Consider the following 14,557-nt stretch of genomic DNA (forward strand, 5'->3'; position numbering starts at 1 on the left):
ATCCTTTATTCTCAACCTGCCTGTATTGTTATATTTGAAGTGAGTTTCTTGTAGACAGCATATATTTGGGCCATGTTTTTTAATCCACCCTGCCAATCTCTGTGTTCTAATTGCTATATTTAGACCATTTACACTTAATGTGATTACTAATATACTAGGATTTAAGTTTGTTATTTTATCTTTTGTTTTCTGTTTGTTCTTAGTTTATTTTTCTTGCCTTCCAAAGGTTATTTGAATATTTTTTAGAATCCATTTTATCTATAGCTTTTTGTTTTGAGAGAGAGAGTGCACACATGAGAGAGAGAGCATGAGTGGTGGCAAGGGGCAGAGGGAGAGTGAGAGAGAATCCCAAGCAGGCTCCACACCCAGTGTGGAGCCCAACACAGGTCTCAATCTCATGACCCTAAGGTAATGACCTGAGCCAAAATCGAGAGTTGGACACTCAACCAAATGAGCCACCCAGGCACCCCTATCTATAGTCTTTTAAAGTGTATCTTCCTATATATCTCTTTTTAGTGATTGCTCTTGGTATTAAATTATATATACGTATCACAGTCTTTGGTTGTTTTCATTTTACCAGCTTGAGTGAGGTATTGAAACCTTACTTCTTAGATCTTATTACCTACTCTTATTCGCAATTGTCTTAAATCTCTACATACATCTAGAACTACATTAGACTATTATAATTTTTGCTCCAATCATTAAATATAATTTAGAAAACTCAAAAAAAGGAAAGCCTATTATAAGGTGAAGGTTTATGGGTCTTGCCAAATTTGGATAGAATTTAGCCATTGTATCTTCTAGTACTTTGTCAGCCCTTCCCTCTTTCTCCTCTTCTCCTGGGACTCCAGTGATAAGAATGTTAGATCTTTTGTTATAGTTCCAGAAGCCTCTCAGACTCTGTTCATTTTTATTGAGTTTTGTTGTTGTTGTTGTTTTTTAGTCTGTTTTCTCTCTGTTGTCAGACTGGGCAATTTCTGTTATTCTGTCTTCCTTTTCACTCTTTCTTCTGTACACTGCATTCTGTTGTGAAACTCAGTCACTTTGTTCTTTAATTTTGACTATTGTATTTTCAATTCTAAAATTTCTACTCATTGCATATTGATATCTTTTATTTCTTTACCGAGATATTGTTTCTTTATTGATGTTTTATATTTTTTCACTCGTTTCAAACATAGTTCTAATTGCTCAGAGAAACATTTGTATCATCACTGCTTTAAAATCTATATCAAATATTTCTGGGCAGCCCAGGTGGCTCAGCGGTCTAGTGCAGCCTTTGGCCCAGGGCATGGTCCTGGAGACCTGGGATCAAGTCCCATGTTGGGCTCCCTGCCTGGAGCCTGCTTCTCCCTCTGCCTGTGTCTCTGCCTCTCTCTCTCTCTCTCCCTGTGTCTCTCATAAATAAATAAAATCTTTAAAAAACAAAACAAACAAACAAAAAAATACTTCTGACATCCCTGTTACCTCAGCATTGGCATCTATTGATTGTCTTTTATCATTCCATTTGAGGTCTTGCTAGTTCTTTTTATCATGTGTGACTTTCGACTGAAACCTTACATATTTGTATTATATTATGAAGCTCTGGATCTTTTTTTTTTTTTTAAGATTTTATTTATTTATTCATGAGAGACACACAGAGAGAGAGAGAGGCAGAGACACAGGCAGAGGGAAAAGCAGGCTCCCTGTGGGAAGCCTGATGCAGGACTCAATCCCAGGACCCCAGGGATCACAACCTGAGCCAAAGTCAGATGCTCAACCACTGAGCCACCCAGACATCCTGCTTTGGAACTTACTTAAGCCTGTTTCAGATTGCTTTCTCTGACACTGCTAGGTGGGGGATGGGGCTCCCCTGCTTCACTGTTGCCAGGTATAGGTAGACATCCAAGTCTGCTCACTCACCCACTGTTGGCATGGGAGAGTGGGAGGGCTTCTCATTAGTGCTGAGCAGGCTCCTCATGTGTCCTCCATTGTGGGGTCACATTCTTACTGTGGTTGATGATGAAAACCCTAACACACCACTAGGCCTCCTGATGTGACATCAGCAGGGAGGAAGAGAGACACCTTCTTAACTGCCAGGTAGGGTAGAAGACCAAGCTTCCCACAGGATCTTCACTGACACCATGGGGGTGAGCCTCATTTTTGGTAGGCAGGGGAAAAGGCACCTAGGAGGGGTGTTGGAGTGCCTGACAAGAGTGAAAGTCTAGGTTCCCCACTTAGTCTTTGCTGCTGTGTGTAGGGATAGTGCCACAAGGTTGTCTCTGGTGTTTGGCTGGAGTGGTTATTGTGTGAAAAAGTTCTTTCTTGCTTTGTTGCCCATCGTTGGTGCTTTGCCTAGAGGGAACAGGCTTTGGGGGACTAGTTTTTGGTCTGCTCCCATTGGTACTTTCAGGTTGCCAGCAGCTCCATTTCCAAGTCTGGGGATAGGAGAGACATTCCTGGGGAACTCACCATCTTGTTCCTTGGGTCCCAAGATCCCTAGATAGTCTGCCGCCTTCTCTCTACCTTTCAGGTCTTATGTTTGTTTTTTTACACAGAGTCCAGGGTTTTCGCTTTTCTTGGCAAAAAGAATGGGGCGAAGTGGCTTCTAGTTGCTTTTTTTTTTTTTTTTTAAGATGCAGTATTTTCTTATATCATTTGAAGGATATTAATAAATACTTTAAATTTTTTTACCATTTGCTACATTAACCATATCTCCTTGGGTTTATCTTATTGTCTTTTTGTTTAGCTTTTTAATTTGGTCGTTCTCTTTCTTGATGTTGGTTTTCCCCCTAATTACTGATCATTGGTTATCCATTTGTGATTGTGCTCACAGATCCTTGTTTGGCTGTGGTGGTTGTCAGGCCTGATGGCAGCAGTCTGTCTATGATGTGGGAGGGGGAGGGAACTGCTGCTAGATTATGTTGCAGGGTGGGGGTGGAGGGGGGACTCCCTAGGCCCTGGGAGGCACTGTCCCACCTCTCTGGCCTCAGGACCCTCTTACATTACCCTAGTGTTTGAATAGAGCCTGCTGCTACTCATCTGCTCTCACCCTAAAGGGGGAGACAGCTAACCTGCTTCTTCCTTAGCTCCTCACACCCAGGCCTGCTCAGGGGCTCCTCCTGTCCTTGCACACCACGCCTGGGAGCATCAAGTACTTCTGGAATCGCTCCTACTGGCTGATCCTATCTGCTTGCTGTCTGTCCACAATTCCTCAAAAGATCTCACCTTCTGATTCATTTTCCAGGGCTGTTATGGATTTGTTGGGTTTTTTTCTTCTCTTTTTTATGTTATTTCTGAGGATTTGGGCCCCAAGGAGAGATAGACTGAGTACTCAGTTTTCTGTCATGGTCCAATCTCCTTAGTGTTTTTATTGTGATGATAATAACAGCTCTCACCACCAGCTGTTGGCATCTCATCCTCAGAACGATCCTGAGTTGGAATTATTACTGCCATTTCATACCAGGGAAAAGTGATAATCAGAGAGATCACCTACCACACCTAGGCTCACACAGCTGTTAGGAGGCAGAGCCAAGATGTAAACTCAGGCCTGCTGACTTGAAGCCCGGCTTGTCCTTTGCAGTGGGGTCTCTCTAGTGCTGGGACATAGTGGTGATTAGATGAGGACAGCAGCCACCAAGCCCTGGGAGCAGGAACAGAAGCAAAAGGAAGTTTCCATGGCGTGCATGTGTATTCTTTTCCTCGACCAAATTAATTTTCCTCCCAAAAGCAATTTTGGCCTTGTTTCCCATTCTTAGCCTAAAATATAATAAACTAGGCTTTTCGACCTTCGTCTGATGATGGAAATAACATAGGAGGGCAGAGACAAAGGATAGTGTTTTGGATAGATATTGTTTCTAGCCTTTCTTCTCACCTTTGTTTTGTGCCCATTTCAGCCAATTAATGCAGTCATTTGCTATAGGCCCCAGGTGAGCTTTGCATGGCCTTCTCCCCTTTCTGAACTGATGTTAGAACTGGACCAACCCCTGTGGTTCTTATTACGATTGCAACACAGCCTTCAGCAACAGATATCAGGAAACTTAAAAACATAGGTTTATTACTGACAACCTGAAAATGACACAGCACCGAGGGCCACGTTGCAAGGTCATAGGTACAGAGAGAGACTGCATGCACAGGTGGTGTGTATGGGGAGGAGGGTCTGCCTTCTTTGGGGTGGAGGATGGGGACCTAGGGATCCATGGGCTCACTCTATTGGTGAGAGTGAGAATATAAAATACCAGAGTGGGAATTTCAAGTGCTGGGAAGAGAAAAGACAAGTGACCCAAATGGTCAGTCATCAAAATAATCAACCAAGATCTCTAAAACAAAGGAGCCTGGATGGAGGTAGGGGGGTGGTGTGAAGGGGGAAGGTGGCCTGACCCTTTATCTACTGTGGCTGGCAATTTGTTTATTTGCCATAGATAGTCTTTGAAGTGGACTCCTCTTTATAATGGATGCCTTAAGCAAGTAAAGAAGCTTAATCTACATTTGCATTACAATAAAGAAATCCAGTGCACAACCACAAAAACAAAACAAAAAACCCTGCCAGTACACCTTTCTTTACTCTTTTAAAAGAATCCCTTCCTATGCAGTTTCCCCTCTTTCTCTCTCTCTTTTTTTTTTTTAAAGACTTTTTATTTTATTTATTCATAGAGATACAGAGAGAGAGAGGCAGAGGGAGAAGCAGGTTCCACGCATGGAGCCCAACGCGGGACTCGATCCCGGGTCTCCAGGATCACGCCCTGGGCCGCAGGCAGTGCTAAACTGCTGCGCCACTGGGGCTGCCCCAGTTTCTCTCTTTCTCATTCCGTGTCATGCTCATCCCTCTCACCCCTTGTGCTTCCTGTTGGCGTGGGTGGTGGGCAGCTCTCAGCCTTGGCTGCCAGTGGCTCAGCAGCAAGAGCAGCTCACCTACAAGCTACCTCCCATGGGACAAAGCCTTTCCTTCTGTCCTCAGGAACATGAAGGCGTCTCCCAGGCTGTGTGCTGAGGGTCTGAGCCTGGCCACTGCATCAGGGTATTCTTGGCTTGGTGGGGGGGGGGGGGGGGGGAGAGGGGGAGGCATCCCAGCATCCTGTAAGGCAGGGGAGTGAAGCCCCTGCCCCTTTAACGTGAGGAGGTGCCTTGCTTTCAGCAGGCCTCCCACATGTGATGCTTAACAAGATTCAGACATCTTCCTGAGGCCAGATGAGTGTCACCTGGGACAGGTGTTTTCTGGGTACTTCACACCTGCTTCTAGCCGTGGAGAAGCACCACTGTCCTGGGAAGCAGATCCCAAGGCTACTGCGGGCAGGCAGGAAGGGAGCAGGGCAGCTGGAGGCTGCGAGGACACCCCACCTTGGGCCTGGCAGGTACTTAGAAACAGAACAGCTCCCCTTCTCAGGCCGCAAGAAGTACGTGCATCTTTTCAGCATGTGTTTACTCTGGTTCTGGGAAGGAAAACTGAAAAAGAGCAATAGCCAAATTTCCGTTGGCCTTTTTTTTTAAGAAGGTTTTTTTTTTTTAAAATTTTTATTTATGATAGTCACACACAGAGAGTGAGAGAGAAGCAGAGACACAGGCAGAGGGAGAAGCAGGCTCCATGCACCCGGAGCCCGAAGTGGGACTCGATCCTGGGTCTCCAGGATCGCGCCCTGGGCCAAAGGTAGGCGCCAAACCGCTGCGCCACCCAGGGATCCCTCTGTTGGCCTTTTTATTCCATATTTTGATTGGGGAGCTGAATCATGTTTTTTCCTTTCATAAACACAAAAATGTTAAGTACATAACAGCTAAATTAGTCTGGGCTCATAAATTAGTTAATTATGTTAATTCCGAGTCACAGAATTCTCAGTCTCATTAGCGTTTCCATTAAGCAGTTTAGGCTTGTGAGCATTTGAAGAGGACAGTTTAAGCTACAGATTAATCTTCAAGGGCTCCAAGTATATTTTCGACTGCAGTAGGATTTGAGACACATTGGGAGGTGCATGGGATTTAGTTAATGTGGGCAGCTACTGTATAGGAGCTGGGACTCCCCACCTCCCTGGTTCTCACCTCCACATTGTCATCAGAGTCTCCTGCCTGCTGGATCTGAGCATCCTAGGCTAAGCAGTAGCTGGGGGAAGGAGGAAATGGACAAGAACAGCCATAACTGCCTCACCCCTATGTCTCCCTGGCAGCTGTGGCCTCCCAAACCACCCTCCTGCAGTCACCCCCACAGGACAGATGAGACTGGCTCTTGGATGTCTTGGGGCACACAATCTGGGCTCTGGAGACTGCCCTCACAGACACTGGATGAGATGTTAGCTGCTTCCGGGTGTATGTGAGAAAGATGGAGAGATGTGCTTTCAAGTCTTAAGTAACAGGCTGAGCCTCCTCCAGTGGCCTTTGTTTGTGGCCAAACAATTTGAATGTCTTATTTCTACCACCTTCAGAGGCCAGTTCAGGGCATGTGTTCCCTTACTCTATCACAAGTGAACATCCCATCAGGGTCCCTTGCTCCCCGCATGCACAGAGTGTATTTATGGGTGCCCCATCTGGCTCAGAAGCATGCTGTCGTGTCCAGTAGTGGCCCAAGCCGCCAACTCTCCCTGAATATCTGGTGCCTTTAGGTGATCCACTGTTGTTCTCTGGCCCCTGTTCCTTGGTCAGGAGACCTAAGACAGCCAGTCTAGATTTCAAATCTCAAGACAGGGACTGAGGTCTTCTAGTTTTTAACCATTTTTTGAAAAACCAACAGAACCCAATTATGAAAGAGTGACCTGTTTTAAGCTATAGCTTTCATTATTGTTTTGGCCTGGGGAGGCCAACAGATCAGGAGACAATGGTCATCGAACAGAGTTTGTCACTCACAGTTCCCTAGAGAGTACTCCATGCCTTGGAGGCCTGGAGGTCAAGCATCAGGGCTGGTGGGGAGGGGAGGGGGCAGGCAGAGGGAGCAAGAGAAGGCATGGGCTGAAGCCTTTGTAGTGGTTTCTTCTGGAAGAGTGGGCATGGCAGAGGAAGCAGAGTTGGGATTGGTTCATTTGAATAATTTCAGTGGGCTCTGGGGCTGAAGGGCTGTCCCTAGTTGTCTGGTACCTGGTCGTGGGGTGATTAGAGTAGTTGGAGGGTGATCCCAGAGCCCGAGAGCTCCATAAAGGAGGCAGTTGCAAGTGTGGGCTCTGGATTGATTAGTCTGTCCATGAAAGGCATGCCTCTTGGGAGAGTGCTTTACTATTTTGAGGAACTGTCTAGCCCTGGGGTATGAAGGTGTCAGTCTGTCCAAAGTCAACAACAAGGCCCTAAGAGGTCAGAGCATCAGAATAACAAAATAAAAGACATGGTTGGGGGGCTTGGCTCAGTAGGGGAAGCATCTGCCTTTAGCTCAGGTCATGATCTCAGGGTCCTGGGATAGAACCCCGTGTCAGGCTCCCTGCTCAGTGCGAGTCTGCTTCTCCCTCTGCCTCTGTCTCTTGCCCTTCCCCCACTTGTGTGTGCTCTCTCTCTCTCTCAAAATAAATAAAATCTTAAAAAAAAAAATGACATGGTTAAAGCAAGACCCTAGCTGACATGGGCTTCATTGTAGGACATGCCCATGAGTTTACTGGTGGTATAGCACTGGCTACAGCTGCATTTCTTTCTGCTCTGGAAGGAGATAGTCTGGCTCTATCAGGAGATCAAGAACAGAGCCGGAGACCAAGAGAGACTTGGCTTGCTTTTCAATCAGTGGTCTCTAAGCATTTCACATAACAATGGTGAACATAGATGTGCCTTGACAACCCAGCAGACCACAGCTCCCTGGGGTTTGTAGAACAAGGCTGTCACGTATGAGCATATTCAGAGATTGGAGAGCGTGTTACAGTCTTAGGCAATAAGTAGAGTTGACCGAAACCTTTTAGGTTTGTAACATTTCTAAACAACTGTTGAAACCTCACTTGGCCCAGAATGGCTGCTGCTAGAACAGAATGTACTGTAATATTGGGGGGGAGGGGGGGGGACGGAAAAAAACAACAGAAAAACCCCCAAAACCAATTCTCTGTGGATTTATTAAAATAAACTCAGGATTAATGAGCAAAATTTGTTGGGGAGGCCTATTTATCACACTCAGAAAGCTACAATCTAATTTTACTTGTTGCTGTTCATTGCTCTTGCATTGCCATTCATTTGCTAAAGGCAAAATCCATTACTTTTCAATAAACAAAAGTGGGCTCAGCATGTCCTGCTCCCCTGCCTTCCTCCAGAGATAACAACCTGGGCTGATAACTGACTACTTATGTTGTGTGTGTGTGTGTGTGTGTGTGTGTGTGTGTGTGTGTGTTCTTCTTGTTCCTCTCTCTCTTTTTTTTTTTTTAGTTCATCAACAGAAATTTATTTTCTCTCAATTCTGGAGGCTAGAAGTGCAAGACCAAAGTGTTGGCAGGTTTGGTTTCTTGGGAGGCTTCTCTCCTTGGCTTGCAGATGGTTGCTTCTTGCTGGGTCTTCCCATGCTCGTCACTTGGTCTGGTCTAGGTGTTGTCTGTGTCCAAATGTCCTTTTCTTTTTCTTTTTTTCCACTTGGCTGACTATTTTATTATTTTTTTTAATAAATTAATTTTTTTATTGGTGTTCAATTTACCAACATATAGAATAACACCCAGTGCTCATCCCATCAAGTGTCCCCCTCAGTGCCCGTCACCCATTCACCCCCACCCCCCGCCCTCCTTCCCTTCTACCACCCCTAGTTCGTTTCCCAGAGTTAGGAGTCTTTATGTTCTGTCTCCCTTTCTGATATTTCCCACACATTTCTTCTCCCTTCCCTTATATTCCCTTTCACTATTATTTATATTCCCCAAATGAATGAGACCATATAAGGTTTGTCCTTCTCCGATTGACCTATTTCACTCAGCATAATACCCTCCAGTTCCATCCACGTTGAAGCAAATGGTGGGTATTTGTCATTTCTAATGGCTGAGTAATATTCCATTGTATACATAGACCACATCTTCTTTATCCATTCATCTTTCGATGCAAATGTCCTCTTCTTTTTTTTTTTTTTAAGATTTTATTTATTTATTCATGATAGTCACACAGAGAGAGAGAGAGAGCGCGAGCGAGAGAGAGAGAGAGAGAGAGAGAGAGAGGCAGAGACACAAGCAGAGGGAGAAGCAGGCTCCATGCAGGGAGCCCGACGTGGGATTCGATCCTAGGTCTCCAGGATCGCGTCCTGGGCCAAAGGCAGGCGCTAAACCGCTGCGCCACCCAGGGATCCCCCAAATGTCCTCTTCTTATAAGGATATCAGTCACATTGGATTAGGGCCCACCCAGATGGCCTCATTTTAGCATAAACACCTCCTTAAAGAATTTATCTCTGAATCTAGGCACGCTGACCTTGCCATGCCTTTTAATATTGAGCTTCCTTGGAAAGTTCAGGGGAAAGGCTGTGTCTTGCGCTGCTTTACAGGGTCAACTGCATGTCGATAGGCTGTAATTTCAAAACTTGCACTATAAATTAGTAGCAGGGGGAGAAGGGGAGGAAGGACAGGTCACTCTGGAAAAAAAAAAGTACGGCTGGTTATTTACACTTGACCAAGAGACTTGTAAAATCATTCATTTCAGCAAGTTCTCCAGGGCATGTAAAATATTACTGGGTCCAGGCGGTTTTATAGGAAAGCATATGTTGTTTAAAGTGAGGCAAGCCTGTATGGTTTGCTCTCGGATGTAGCTTCTGTGCCTTCCAGGGCTGTCTGCCTGGGTGGGGATTGAGCCCTGAGAACATTCTGATCCCAACTCATGGGATCCTGTAGCTCCTGGAAAACACCATCTTCCTTTTCCTTAGTGCTCCTCCCATAGCCTGGTCCTCAGGGCGGACCAGTGGAGCACATTTGTCCAGCTACTGTGAGCTCTGAACCCAGCTTGCCTGCAGTGCACCACCACCCGGAGCTAATTTGCCATACAAACAACTTGCCCCAATTTTTTTTTTTTTTTTGTACCTGACAGTTTATGGTAAATGGGTCTTTCTTTTTTCATGAGAGAAATGATTACTGTTTTTCTTCAATTTGGCATTTCCAGAAAACCATTCACATTTAAAGCTAATATTGGAACAGCAGGTTTCCATTGAAAATATTTACCTTTTCTTTGTTGGCAAATTGTCAGTGTTGGGAAAAATAGATGCTTCATTAAAATCTAAAGACATTATGCTTTCTTCCTCACACATCAGTCACTCTTCTTCCAAGATGAAAAGCAGCGTGAGAGGTGTTGAGAAATTATTCTGGTCATCTTTTTTTACTGTATTTTTTATGTCTTCTGGCCTCTTGTTCTTCTTGTTCAAAAGTAGTAGCTGAGCACTGAGTAAATGCATAGAATTGTTGAATCATTATATTGTATGCCTGAAGTGAATATAATACTGTACATTCATTATACTGAAATTTTTTTAAAAGTAGGTGTTCCGACACCTATAACTTGTATGGAGAGGTCTAGAACAGCAGGTTACATTTTGGCACTAGAACATCAGAATTGATTTTGGCTGCCTGTGTGGCTGGCAGGGTCTTCTCCTGCCCTGGCAAGCACCCAGTGGAATATAAGGGCATATAGAACAAGGCCACCGTTTCTCAAACAGCACTAGGTGCTGTGGCCTCAACATATATTTAATCCTCTCAACTACTCTGCCAGGTAATCATTGTGGAAAACAAGGGCTCAGAGAGTTTGAGCTCTTGGCCCAAGGTTAGGCAGAGCTGAGATCCCACCCCAGGACTCTCTGATCCCTGGCCCCTCCCTGCTGCTGTGAGTTGCTCTTTATCTTGCCAGAGGCCACACCTTTGCCACACCACAAGGCCAGTGTTCTGTACGGCTTATGGCCCCTCTCTTTGGGCTGGTGGCTGAGTCAGCCACACCTGGGCCTAGTGTTTCTGACATAGGAGGCCCTGGGCTCACAGAGCAGTGACTGAAGAAAGATAATATTTCAGGGGCATCTTGATGGCTCAGTGGTTAAGCGTCTGCCTTTGGCTCAGGTCATGATCCTGGGGTCCTGGGATTGAGTCTTACATCAGGATCCCCACAGGGAGCCTGCTTCTCCCTCTGCCTATGTCTCTGCCTCTCTCTGTGTCTCTCATGAATAAATGAATAAAATCTAAAACAAAAACAAAAACAAAAACAAAAAACATTTCAGATCACCCTGATTCCTCGTGTCCACCCAGAAATCAGAAAAGAGGAGGTATAGCCTGAGATGATATGACCATGGCTCTGCCTCACCTCTAAGAGGGAGAAAGGAACCCCATAAGAGATGCCAATGAACTTGGATAAGTTTAACCCCTATCATAATTCCCTTGATCTTCAAAGGGAAGTTCTTCTTACTACATTGAAATTAAGTATCCCTGTCTGTCAAAAGGAGCATAATCAGTGAGAAGAAAAGGCCGTATCAACTGGAAGAAGATATTTATAATGTGTATAACCAACAAAGGATTGTTTCCCAGTACAAGCAAGACTAAGCTATATATATTATTCAAGGAAGCATACAATTGTGTTAAAACACTAGTTTTTTAATTTTTTTATTTCTTTTTTTTTTTTTAGTTTTATACCTTTATTTGACAATCAGCGATTAGTTCTCATCCACATTAACAGTCTGTAGATTTTTGAAAGTGGTGACAGGTACATAGGTAACCAGTGTGTAGAGCTTGTTTGGTGAATCTTCATCCTCGTTACGTTTTCTGGACAACCGCACACAGATACGGTATGGAACATTTCTTATTCCTTTGGCCCAGACAGCTTTGTTGAGCCTGGTGTCAATGCGCACATCTGGAGTTCCCATCTCCTTCATGGCAAATTTCCGGATCTCTTTGAGTGCTCGAGGGGCACGCTTCTTGAAACCCACTCCATGGATATGTTTGTGAATGTTGATGGTGTATTCTCTGGTCACTACCTTCTTTGCGGGAGCCATTCTGCCGGGCCCTAGTTGGAAAGAAACACTAGTTTTTAAAAGGCAATGAAAAGAATAATCTAAAATTTGGAGGAGTTTCCTCTGTGAAGGGCAGGGTGTGGGTAGAGACCCCAATCAGTCAGGTTTATATTTGCATTGAATGGATGGAGGGTTCATGGGTGTCAGTTATTTTTTTAGACTTTATCACTAATACATATGTAACATATGATCCTTCATACATATCAATATAGTATATGTTTTTAAAATAAAGGTAAAAAGTAATTAACAACCCCGGAAATTGATGTCTTCACTCCCATTTTTTGCAGTTGGGAAAACTAAGAATTAGCAGGTTTACACTAACAACTAACATGCACATTGGGTGCTTATTGCCAGGCATTTTACCTTAATCATCTTTTTTAGTTTTTCTGGCACCTCTGTAGATACAATAACTTTCATCACTGCGACCTACAGGAAACGGGGGCCTAGTGACATGAGGTAAATTCCCTGCATCACTAGTTGGTGGTCCCGGCAGGGCTGTCACCTGTGGCATGCCCCATCACCCTCGTGCCCCCTCCAAGGCACAGTGTGGGGGAGGGCTCTATTCCACAGGCCTCTCCTTGGCAGTGGTGAAGAGGCATCCACATCCATTTGCCATGTGGCACCATCTTTGTGCCTGCACAGTGGTGGCTTCCAGGGGCCATCCTAAGCCAGACAGCTGAGATACTGTCTGCATCCATTTGGGCTACCATAACAAAATTCCACAGACTGGGAGCTTAAACAACAGACAGTTATTTCTCATAGTTCCGGAAGCTAGAAAGTTCAAGATCAAGATGCCAACCCATTCTCTCCCCCTGTGACGGCAGTTCAAGATCAAGATGCCAACCCATTCTCTTCCTCTGTGACAGCCCACTTCATGGCTCGAAGATGGCTACCTTCTCGGTGTCCTCATGTGGTGGAGACAGAAGAAGCAAGCTCTCTGTTGACTCTTCTCATACTGGCACTCTGCCCATCATGGGAGCACCCCCCTCAGGACTTCATCTAAATCTAATTACCGCCTAAAAATCCTACCTTCATCATACTGGGGGTTGGGGCTTCAACATGTGAATTTGGGGAGATATATTCAGTCCACCACAGGTAGTAAAGGGAGGAAGGGAAATAGATGAGGAGCTGGAAAATAGAACAGAGAGCATTAAAGCTAAAATTTATTTCTACTTATCATTGTCAAGGCCTTCGGGCCATAAAGAGATGGTTCTTCCAATGATTCCAGCACCACCCTCTGTCACCACCTGTGCCGCTTTGGCTGACACTCCCAAATGGCTCTCGACACTGTCATTGAACTGATGTCTCCCAGACCTTACTCTCACTGCTATAAATTTCTGTGATACCTATTTTGAGTACAATTTCCAGACTTTGGGAGCAAGAGTTTCTGGTTTGCTAGGGATGGCATGCCCTAGACTGTGACTGTCCGACTTGGCCTCCCAGGGACCCTGTACAGTGCCTCTGACCTTTTTTCTCTCAGCTCATAACAGGGACCATGAGGGTTAGGGCAGGCATTAAGGAGAACACTTCAGGGCAACCTGAACCTTTCAGAACCGGGCAGCATAAATTGATAGGGTGGAAGAATTTACTGCATTTAAATCATCTTCACGTGCTCTGTAGGTAGGAAGTTTCAACTCACCCCGACAAATCACAAAGTACTTTTATTTGTTCATCTACAATCCATGTGTTACTGACTGAGAGATTAGGCATCATTTGAAATTTATGTGTTCGGGATTTCTGCCCCTCCACTCTCCACCAAAAGTGACAGTGGAGCATCTCTACAATTACAGTTTAAAGGGTGGGACAGAAAGATTGAATTTATATAAAACATCTGTCCCTGAGCTCCTGGGGAGGGCGTCCCCTCAGAGAGTCTCCTTCCCGTGGTTCCTCCTGCCAGAGCCCTGTACCATCTCTTTTCATCCTGGGGAAAAGTCACTGTTGTGTCTTTTAAAATCATTTGTATTCAGAGTTTCTATTTTTGGCATACTGGCTATATGTGGATGCAGATTCTGGGATTCTGCACAAATAGATCCAGTCCAGGCTAGGGGAGCTAGGGGCCTCTCTGCTCAGGGAGGCAAAGCTCCACAAAACTGCATCCAGGGCTGGGGTGCAAAGGAGGGGAAGCTGCAACCATTTACAATCGTGTCTTAGAGGAGTCTTTAATGGTGCAGGGAAATGTTCTGTATGAAGTTCTGTGGTAAAAAAAGAACTTGGAGAGAAAATGCCTGCTGTGGCCAAAGAAAAGTACTGGAAGAAAATAACCAAAATATTATCACTAGTTATTTCTCTATTTTCCAAACTTTCTGCAAAGAGCATATGTGATGCTTATAATCAGAAAAAATTCCTCTTTTCTGTTATGTCTTAAATAGCTCAAGATTGAAAATTCATTGGCATGGCCACTGCACACATGGAGCTTGGCCTAGTGGAGGAGGGGCTCCTTGGGGGCCTCTGAGCAGGGTGACTGGGGATGGAGCAGTCACCTAGAGTGCTGATCCAGGGTCAATTGGTCTGGGGTTTTCTGAGTCTCCAAGAGGACTGATTTTATATATTTACTAGTGTCCAAGCAGGACATGCTGGTGGCTCTCATTATCTCTGCTTCCCAGTCATGGGCCAGCATCACTGAGACCATCTCTCTGGGTCAGGCCCAGGGACATCACACCTGCTGGATGCAGAGTGTGATCAGTAATAGAGGCA

At 45.0% G+C, this 14,557-nt stretch overlaps 1 protein-coding gene across 5 annotated transcripts in view; it reads left to right on the forward strand.

Annotated features, from left to right (window-relative positions):
* Positions 1-14,557, forward strand: part of PCSK6 (proprotein convertase subtilisin/kexin type 6) — a 183,567-nt gene that overhangs the window by 84,357 nt on the left and 84,653 nt on the right. The window lies entirely within an intron of this gene.

Source organism: Vulpes vulpes, chromosome 14 (genome assembly GCF_048418805.1).
Source record: "Vulpes vulpes isolate BD-2025 chromosome 14, VulVul3, whole genome shotgun sequence".
In the NCBI taxonomy this organism is placed as follows: Eukaryota; Metazoa; Chordata; class Mammalia; order Carnivora; family Canidae; genus Vulpes; species Vulpes vulpes.